Source organism: Hyla sarda, chromosome 1, assembly GCF_029499605.1.
Source record: "Hyla sarda isolate aHylSar1 chromosome 1, aHylSar1.hap1, whole genome shotgun sequence".
NCBI classification, from domain to species: domain Eukaryota; kingdom Metazoa; phylum Chordata; class Amphibia; order Anura; family Hylidae; genus Hyla; species Hyla sarda.
In genome coordinates, this window is record NC_079189.1 from 117,608,039 (window position 1) to 117,618,805 (window position 10,767).

Below are 10,767 nucleotides of genomic sequence, written 5' to 3' on the forward strand. Positions count from 1 at the left end.
TAAGGGAGCTTATACAGCTCCTGGTGGTGGTGGTGGTTGTAGACACTGGACACTTAAAGGGGTTATCCAGGGAAAAACTTTTTTTCATTTATCAACTGGCTTCTGGAAGTTAAACATATTTGTGAATTATTTCTATAAAAAAATCTTAATCCTTTTAGTACTTATGAGCTGCTGAAGTTGAGTTGTTCTTTTCTGTCTAAGTGCTCTCTGATGACACCTGTCTCGGGAACTGTCCAGAGTAGAAGCAAATCCCCATAGCACACCTCTTCTACTCTGTGCAGTTCCCGAGACAAGCAGAGATATTAGCAGAGAGCACTGTTGCCAGACAGAAAAGAACAACGCAACTTCAGCAGCTAATAATTATTGGAAGGATTAAGATTTTTTTTAATAGAAGTAATTTCCAAATCTGTTTAACTTTTTGGAGCCAGTTGATATAAAAAAAAACAATTTTTTTTTCCTGGAATACCCCTTTAAGATTACTGTTCATATTAAAGGAACCTGCAGTTAACTTCTTCATAGTAGAAGTATAGAAAGATATTTAGTCACACTGCAAATGTTCATACAATGTAAACTAAGCTATCAGACACAACCATCCATATATGGTTCTGAATTAAGGCTACAATGAATTTTTATCTTTTTTATGTGAGGACATTTACTGAGTGGTGAGGAAAAAACCCAACATTTATATTCCAATCCAGACTGTTCTGTTCTGAAACTTTTCAAAATTCCAGGAAAGTATAAAATATTTTCCCCTTTTATATTTTAGGTATCTTGTTCGCTTAAATGTTTTCACACTAACAAAAATGTAATATCACTAAAAAGAAAATGATATATAATTGAGGCCATTACCAATAATTTTTCTTGCAGTGCTCAACAAAAGTAGGACAATTAGACTGGTGTCCCTTCATAGTTCCAATGGCATTTCATATTGTGAATAAAATGAACATTCAAATTACATCATTTGACATACAATAAATACAAAGTAGTCTGAGTACAATGAATAAAAAAGAAGCCTTGTCCTTTGGGGCAGGGATGCATACGTTTGGATGTCCTTTGGGGCAGGGATGCATACGTTTGGATGTCCTTTGGGGCAGGGATGCATACGTTTGGATGTCCTTTGGGGCAGGGATGCATACGTTTGGATGTCCTTTGGGGCAGGGATGCATACGTTTGGATGTCCTTTGGGGCAGGGATGCATACGTTTGGATGTCCTTTGGGGCAGGGATGCATACGTTTCGATGTTTAGAGGAATTGGTGAATAATTATACAGTAGCGGGGTGTGACACTTGAATTGTGTGCACCTTTTAGACATTATATGGGAGAGACCTGTGCATAGGAAAAGTTGACCAGTTGCCCATAGCAACCAATCATATTGTTTCTTTCATTTTCCAGGGACCTTTTTAAAATTAAATAAGCACTTGGATTGGTTGCTATGGGCAACTGGTCAACTCCCCCCTCCCCCTTAACCACACTGCTTTATATTATTTCTTCCCCTCCCTCTGTAGTTATTAGATATATTATCTAATGGTGACCTTTGAACTAAGATTTGGTTCGATGTTTCGATACTGCTTTTTATAATGACCTGATGAAGAGACCTGAATGCACATTGTCTCAATAAAGAAAAGTGAGAAAGATTCAAGTGTGTCCAATACTGCTATTCTCCTCTAGCTTATCTTGATACCATATAGCCTTGGGCTATAGCTGGGGGAGCTGAAAATACATTCTAAGCCAGTCACTGGCTGAGGCGGGTCATCATTGGATGACAGAAACTAGGAAGCAGCAGTAAGCAGCAGGGACCAGGAGCCATTGAAACAACTGTTGTGAGGAATTAGTGGTAATGGTTTCATTCATTTCTATAGCATCCTGAATTTTGAGGTGACTGGAATAGCCCATTTACCCTAGTCAAACTACACAGAAAAAAGGCAAAGAAGACTATATGATAAAACATTTTTGCACTTAACAGACTTTGTGCATTGTTTGTCTTCTCTACTTTGTTTAAATAACAGTATAAATTTGACTAAACTGACAGTGACAATATGTATCCATGCTTGGAATGCTCACATAGACACTCCTTTTCCCGAAACATCAAATACACAAGTAATTTTGTCCTCCAGAAAACATAAGAATCCAGTACATACTGATATATATATCATCCTGTTCACCCACACTAAACCCAATACACTGGGTTGTAGCGTGGTTGAACAGGAGATCAATGAGGGGACACTGACTAAAATACATACATTCGGTCTGGAGATATGTCCCACCGCCTCATAAGTGTCCCAATAATGCCCGCCTCCAGCATGCAATTCAGAGAAGATAGAAGCGGATCTTCTGGGGAACATATCTCCGGACCGAAGGTATATATATTTATTTAGTCACTGACCCCTCAGCAGTCTCCTGTTCACCCAAACTATTCCAGTGTATTGGGTTTAGTGTGGGTGAACAGGATGACCGTTTTTCTTTAAGAGGCTGAAATAGCCCTAAGCACTGCATTTCAGCCACCATCTTGGAAATCGAAAACTGAGAGAGAGATCAAACTATTTATCCCAGAAAGCCTTCACAAATCCAATAGAATTTGAATGCAAACTGAGCAAAGCATTAAAGGGGTATTCCAGGATTTTTTTTATTTTGACTATGCTACAGGGGCTGTGAAGTTAGTGTAGTTCATAATATAATGTCTGCACCTGTGTGTGATGGTTTTCTCACAATTCTTATGTGATTTCCCCCCCCCCCCCCAATATTTATTTTTACCAGCATACAAAATGACTGTTGTCTCAGATTTTTCCCAGCTTGCAATGCCTCCGAGACCTGACTCTCTAGTCAGCTGATGACAGGGAGCTTGTCTGCATCAATGGGTGGAGGGATCACTTGGTGGGAGAGAGATCAATCTACAACTAATGCAACAGCTGTAGGCATCCTGATTGAAAACCACAGGTCTTTTGAATGGATGCCTGCTCATATTTGTTTCAACAGGTGGGGTGGCTGATATGTGGGAGGGAGGAAAATGGAATTATGGGATTTGTAGTCAAAAAAAAAAACTCAAACAGGAAATACCAGTTGACAAAAAGCTATCCACAGTGTTATGGTAGTCTCATGACATAGCCATTTAGCCCCAAGACAAGCGCAGATCCTTCCTAAGCATGTCCATTACTGCCTGCCAGGTACGTACTAAAATCACCTTATGGTGGATAACCCCTTTAACCAGTGGGCTGACCTGCATAACTCTTTCCAGTTGGTCCACTACAAATCCCAGCCAGCAGTGTCACTGCAGAATGAGCCCATATTATATTATCATATTAGAAGCTGAGCAAAGCATTGAGCAGTGGGCCAAGTTATGTGCATTTTTTGGGTTTAATCAAACATATAGTATTTTTTTTTTATGTTTACAACATTCACTGTATGGGATAAATAATGTTCTATTTTAATAGTTTGGACAATTATGCATGCAGCTATTTTTTTTTTATAAGGAAAATGGGAAAAGGGGTGATTTAAAATTTTGATTTGGAAGGGTTTAATGTATGTGGGTTAAACTTTTATTATATGTTGTTTTACACATTGTTGGTTCCCTTAAGAAACTATTAGGAGGGATCATTAGATTCCTAATTCAGATCAATGCAGTTCCATAGAATTCCATCGATCTGTGTGATATGTGCTCAATTGGTTAGACAGGCTCAATCAAATGCAGAGCCACAGCCACCATGGATACAGAGGTAAGCCCTCTGGCTACCTATACAGTGGATCGCTGTCAGCTTTGACAGCGGCGATCCAATGGGTTAATAGCCGGTCACAGTGATTGCTGCATGCCAGCTATTGGCGGCTGTCCTCTGCTACAGGAATCAGCTGAGGGCCGCCCAGTATGACCTGGGCTCGAGTCAGGAGCCTGTGCCATACACCCTTAATGGCACAATGAAGTGTACAGGGTGGGCCATTTATATGGATACACCGTAATAAAATGGGAATGGTTGGTGATATTAACTTCCTGTTTGTGGCACATTAGTATCGCGGCCATTTTTGAAGTCGGCCATTTTGAATCCAACTTTTGTTTTTTCAATTGGAAGAGGGTCATGTGACACATCAAACTTATTGGGAATTTCACAAGAAAAACAATGATGTACTTTATTGTTTCATTAGTTATTTACAAGTTTCTCTTTGTATCCTAAAGGGAGAAATGAAATATTACTAGAAACTTGTAAATAACTAATGAAAGAATAAAGTTACGTTAAAACCAAGCACATCATTGTTTTTCTTGTGAAATTCCCAATAAGTTTGATGTGTCACATGACCCTCTTCCTATTGAAAAAACAAAAGTTGGATTCAAAATGGCCGACTTCAAAATGGCCGCCATGGTCACCACCCATCTTGAAAAGTTTCCCCCCTCACATATACTGATGTGCCACAAACAGGAAGTTAATATCACCAACCATTCCCATTTTGTTACGGTGTATCCATATAAATGGCAAACCCTGTATACACGTCATTGGTTGTTAAGAGTTTAAAAGAATGGCTGGCAGAGAAGTAGATGAAAGAGCACCCCTGCCATGTCCTCTGGTGAAGGTGAAAGCTGTGGCCAAGCATAGCACTAGTGGGATTGGTGGTGGTAGTCCTGGTGGCGATACTGTAAGACACCATTATGGATATGCTGAGGGGTTGCAAAGAGCTCATGATCAGATATCAGAAGTTCATACTGAGAGGAGTGGTGGGGACTATAAAGAGGAGTTTAATGATGGTGATGTAGTTCGGGAAAGAACATGGAAACTAGGTGACAAGGAGGTTATGTGTTCTGAGCTAGAGGATAGTGCTACTGTCAGCGAAGAAGATCATAGTGAAGGTAGGGCCAGAACATCTGTCAAATTTACTAGACATAGGATTGCTGGCATGATTAGCTAAAAAAAAAAAATTCAAAATGTTTAAGAACCTCTAAGCCCAGATGTACCTTCTGATTTACCTTATAAATGAGACTTTCCCGGTGTGCACAGTAGGAACTAGAACTGACATGTAAAACATTTTATTTTTCATTTTCAATTTAATTTTATTGAATATTTAACAAGTGAAGATACAGTAGGAAACATTTTGAAGTAGCAATGTGGTCAAAGATGACAGCTATAATAAAAACAAGAAGGACATGGATAAAATAGATCATTTTGTGAGACTCAACATTGTAGTGTATGAGAAAATGGAGAAAGACAAGTCATCCATTAAGTTTTTCAGCCTTTGGATGTGGACCGGGATATTTGGTCCCTCTCCACTTTATTTTTTCAAACTTGAATGTCAAAAAATATTTTCTAAATTTTCAAGAAGCAGTGCCCCAGCATAGCACTAGTGGGACAGAGAATAGGTGTGATGGAGATATTGTAAGGTATCATGTTAGATATATATATCGCAAAAAGTTTGAAATAATGGAGCACTCACCTAGATTTGACGTCTTGCAGGGATAGCTTTATTCCAACAAAGGCATCACATCACACGACTGGGAGCAAGATCTTGTCTGTCCATCCCTCACTTCATGCCCGCACCCCGATACCTTTGCAATATAATTACCCAATGTGAACTGTCTTTTCTGAATGTGAGCACCACCTGAAGTCGTTTAACAGGAGCCATACAGACAGTTATCGTGACTGTGTATTCAAACATCTGAATATATGTGAACTCTGCTAACACAAGACTTTGGTGCCAGTGTCGCTCTACTGCTTATTGCTATCATGTTAGATATGCTGAGGGGGAGCAAGTAGCCTGTGATTGGACATCAGAAGTTGATGCTAAGAGGAGTGGCAGGGACAATGATGAGGCGTTTGATAATGATAATGTAGTGTTGGACAGGATGTGGGAGCCAGGTGACGTGGAGGAGGAGACGGGTTTAGAGCAGAAGGGTAGTGGTACTGTCAGCAAAGAGTCAAATGCAAACGTATGAGAAGTAGTCCTGCTGGTCTGATCAGTTTAGGTGCAGGTGATGGTGACACTGTTGCATCTGCAGGCCAGAGCACAATCAGGTGATGGTGTACCTGTCCGCTATTCTGCCGTGTAGAAATTCTTTTCTACCTTACAAGATTCAGAAGATGTGGCACTGTTCTGTCTCTGCAAACATAAAGTAAGCCGTGGCCAGGATAAGAGAACTACGCATCTACGTAGGCATCATAGGGCCTTGTGGGACCGTCAAAACATCCCACAATGTAAAGGAAGCCTTGCTCCTGCTGCTGATGCTCCTCCCAATCTGTCATGACCGGGGGTGGACAGGGAGAGTGAGCCCTAAGCTGTCCCTAATAACACTCTCCCTGCCTACTTGCCCATCCGCCCTAAACGACGGATCGACAACCTGGAGCCGTTCCCTCCCTGCGCTAAAGTGCATTGGGCGTGAAGGAACACAAATAATACTGTACATTGTCGGGGACAGGCCAGAAACATAATGGGAAAACAACCAAACAACCAGATAAACCAGACAGAATATAAATATACAAACAGGGCAGGATATAGGGGGAGATTTATCAAAACCTGTGTAGAGGAAAAGTCGTGCAGTTGCCCATAGCAACCAATCAGATCGCTTCTTTCATTTTTCACAGGCCTCTTTAAAAATGAAAGAAGCGACCTGATTGGTTGCTATGGGCAACTGCACCACTCTTCCTCTGCACAGGTTTTGATAAATCTCCCCATAGTGAACATACAGTTCAGAAACCAGAATCAAGATAAAAGGCAAATATAAATAAATGAACAAGACTAGGTATGGAATAAGAATACAGCAAAAACCAGGAGATGCAGGGGATGAACAAATGAACTGAATGTAAAACACTAAACAGGTGAGGAAACAGAACACAGTTCACACTGGACACTGAACAAACTATACTAACCACTCCAAACATGGAGGGAATACAGGTTAGGATAGCAAACAGGAATATTACAAAACCAAACTCCATAACATGGATGAATACAGGTCAGGCTACCAAACAGGAATATTACAAAAGCAAACTCCATAACATGGAGGAATACATGTCAGGATATCAAACAGGAATTTTACAAAACCAAACTCCATAACATGGAGGAATACAGGTCAGGATACCAAATAGGAATATTACAAAACCAAACTCCATAACATGGAGGAATAGGAGTCAGGACTCTAAACATGAATGCTAAATACAGAGCACTGGTACAAGCAAGACTTACGTTGTGAACACAGACTAAGATATAAGAAGGTACTAAAAGCTAACATATGTACTTAAAACCAACAATGGTTAAAACTCATATTAACTAACAAACTAAAACAGACATAGCAAAGAAAACTAATAACCAGCCGAGAGTACAAGCAGAGCTCGGGTTATAAAACCACACCCAAGCTGTCATTGGCTGAGAGCATTAACTCTTCCAACCCAAGGAAGAATTAGCACAGAACCTGTTCACACATAAAAACAAAGTCTGAACAGGGCCTAAAACGGAAAAATGCAAAAACAGACATTACACCAATCCCTTTCAATTGAAAAGCAGGCAGGCCTCATCCACAAGCAGTGCATTCTCTGTTTTGTCCTCATCAATGTCTTGTCCTTCTCCTCTATCCTATCAGTTATCTATTGGGGAATCTATGTAATTCAGACAACTTTATTTGCCCAGTCATCTTGTCATAACTTGCCCAAATTTGCACCTGTCAAAGTTGTTGGTGGTGAGGAAGCTACCGTATCATCTCCACAGTGTTTAGGCAACTAATGGGTTGTGCCCAGCCCAGGTGGTGCATACCTAGTCACTAATTTTCACAATCATTTGGTGGAGAGGGCAGAATGCCCCATGCAGTTTTTGATGTGGAGCATTGTGCATGTCATGGTAGATACTTGGAGTAGTTGTTATGGCCACAACCAATACATCTCTTTTGCCCACTGGGTCAACATCGTACAGAATGAGGTTCCACCACAACAATGCCAGGATATATTATCTTACCCTCCTCCTCCTTCCCCCTGCTTGCTGCTTGCAAAGTCAAGCACTGCTATGCTGTATTATATCTGCTAAGCATGGGCGAGGAGTTTCTGCTCTGTCTGCAGTAAGACGTTTCATACTGGCTCTCTAGTTATAATCTGACATTAAGAAACATGGTCATCAATAACAGCAAAAACACTGTGGCTGCTCTGTGTCTAGGTGGCATGACACATTCCCCCTGTATGGTACATGTGCTAAATCTTGTCATCAAATGTTTCTTGAAAACTTGTAGCACTCTTAGTAATGTGCTGGAAATCTGTAAGAAAGTTTTCATTTGGTTTAGCTGCTCTTATGCTTTTAAACATGACCTCCTTGACCTTCAGTGCCAAAATGGTTTTCCTCAACATTGCCTCATTTCCAACATTACAACACGGTGGAACCCAACATTACACATAATAGACCTCCTGTACCAGTAACGCAAAGGGGTGATAAACTTCCTAGTGCAGGAGACAGAAAGTTTTTGGAGCCAATGTGACTTTCAGTTGAGGCACTGGCAGCTAATTGTTACGCCGATCGCTCCGGGTCCCTGCTTCTCCCCGGAGCGCTCGCGGCGTCTCTCTCTCATCAGCGCCCCGGTCAGACCCGCTGACCGGGAGCGCTGTACTGACATTGCCGGCGGGGATGCGATTCGCATAGCGGGACGCGCCCGCTCGCGAATCGCATCCCAAGTCACTTACCTGTCCCGACCCCCAGCTGTCATGTCCTGGCGCGCGCGGCTCCGCTCCTTAGGGCGCGCGCGCGCCAGCTCTCTAAGATTTAAAGGGCCAGTGCACCAATGATTGGTGCCTGGCCCAATTAGCCTAATTAGCTTCCACCTGCTCCCTGGCTATATTACCTCACTTCCCCTGCACTTCCTTGCCGGATCTTGTTGCCTTGTGCCAGTGAAAGCGTTTAGTGTTGTCCAAAGCCTGTGTTTCCAGATCTTCTGCTATCCATATTGACTACGAACCTTGCCGCCTGCCCCGACCTTCTGCTACGTCTGACCTTGCCTCTGCCTAGTCCTTCTGTCCCGCGCCTTCTCAGCAGTCAGCGAGGTTGAGCCGTTGCCGGTGGATACGACCTGGTTGCTACCGCCGCAGCAAGACCATCCCGCTTTGCGGCGGGCTCTGGTGAATACCAGTAGCATCTTAGAACCGGTCCACCGACACGGTCCACGACAATCCCTCGCTGACACAGAGGATCCACATCCAGCTAGCCGAATCGTGACACTAATCAAAGGAGGAAACTAGATTTGTCAGCAAGGACAGCAGTGGAGTTAGTGATGTTATGCCACTGATATTCCTTCTGGAGTATATGCTTAATGTGATGATTAAGCAAGGAAGGATGGAAATTTTTTTACGTATGGCTGTCAGCAAGATGGAGGAGGAGGATTTGGAGATGGAATCTTTTGAAGGAATAGGCGACGAGGAACCCACCCAAGTGACAGTGATAATGATGATGATGACCACAAACACCATGATGACCAACCTTGACAGTATGGGACAGAGGCGGACCGTTGGAAAAGCTGTCAAGGACAGACATATTGCATGCTTGAAGTAAAGAGATGTGTACAGGATAGCCGACCCTCAGTATAAAGCCATAATTGGGAATTTTTTTCACCTTCCGAGAAGCATAAATTAGACTTTTATAAGGAGAAGCTACACAGCCAGCTTGCATTGACTTTCAAGGAACAAACACCTGCTGAACAGGGATCCACTCTCCGCTCAATGGTACACTCCCTCTGCCAGCACTACCTCTGCAAGAAGCATGAGCAGCAGCTTTTTCCCCTTGCTTACAAATTCCACCTTGACATAAATTATCACTAAAGAGATGTACACCACAACCTAAATAGCCAGGTTAATGCATACCCAAGCTGTGCCTTTTCTCTGACACTCACCATGAGCCCAGACCCCATGGACCTTTGGGTCCCCAGATTAGACCATTGGCCAGAACTTTCCTAGTTTGCCATGGATGTTCTGTCTTGTCCACCCTCCAGTGTAGCATCAGTGCGGTGGACGGCATTGTCACCCCTAAGAAGATAAGATTGTCTGCCCGCAATGTGAGAAAACTCACATTTGTTAAAATGAATATGGCATGGATATGTGAGTAATTTAAAACTTCTATGCCAGATGCCACTGATAAGACTACCACCACCTCTGCTGATGTCCACTGGCTACTACAACTTCCACCAGTCCACCACTGCCTGCTTTCTGCTGGCTACTACAACTTCCACCAGTCCACCATTACCTGCTGTCCTGTCTGCTGGATACTACAACTCCCATTACTCTGCCACTTCCAGCTGACTACTACAACTCCCACCAGTCTGCCACTGTCTGCTATCCGCTGGCTACTACAACTCCCACAGGTCCACCACTGTCTGCTGTCCTCTGGCTACTACAACCCCCACCAGCCCACCACTGCTTGCTGTTTACTGGGTACTACAAGTCCCACCAGTCCACCAATACCTGGTATCTCTTCCATTGGCTACTACAACCAGCCCACCACCCTTTCTGCTGCTGCTACTACCAGCTAGGCCTACACATATACAACCCATAATCCCTAAAAACAGGGATAATTTTTTCAGCCTTTCATCCAAAAGCTATTTCTTATTTACTATTTCGGGACATCAATCCAATTGCAACTTCCAAAAGGGAGAGATTTTTTAGAACACGTGGGAAAAGCAATTGCGTCTTACGATGCAACCGTGTGCATTTTAACACTGGCAGTCCTTTAAACCACTTTAAAACTACTTGAATACATTCCTAACAGTGTTATACAGGGTTTTAGAGCTCTACGGCAGTGTTATACATGTGTTTTAGGGCTTATTTCATTTCCGGA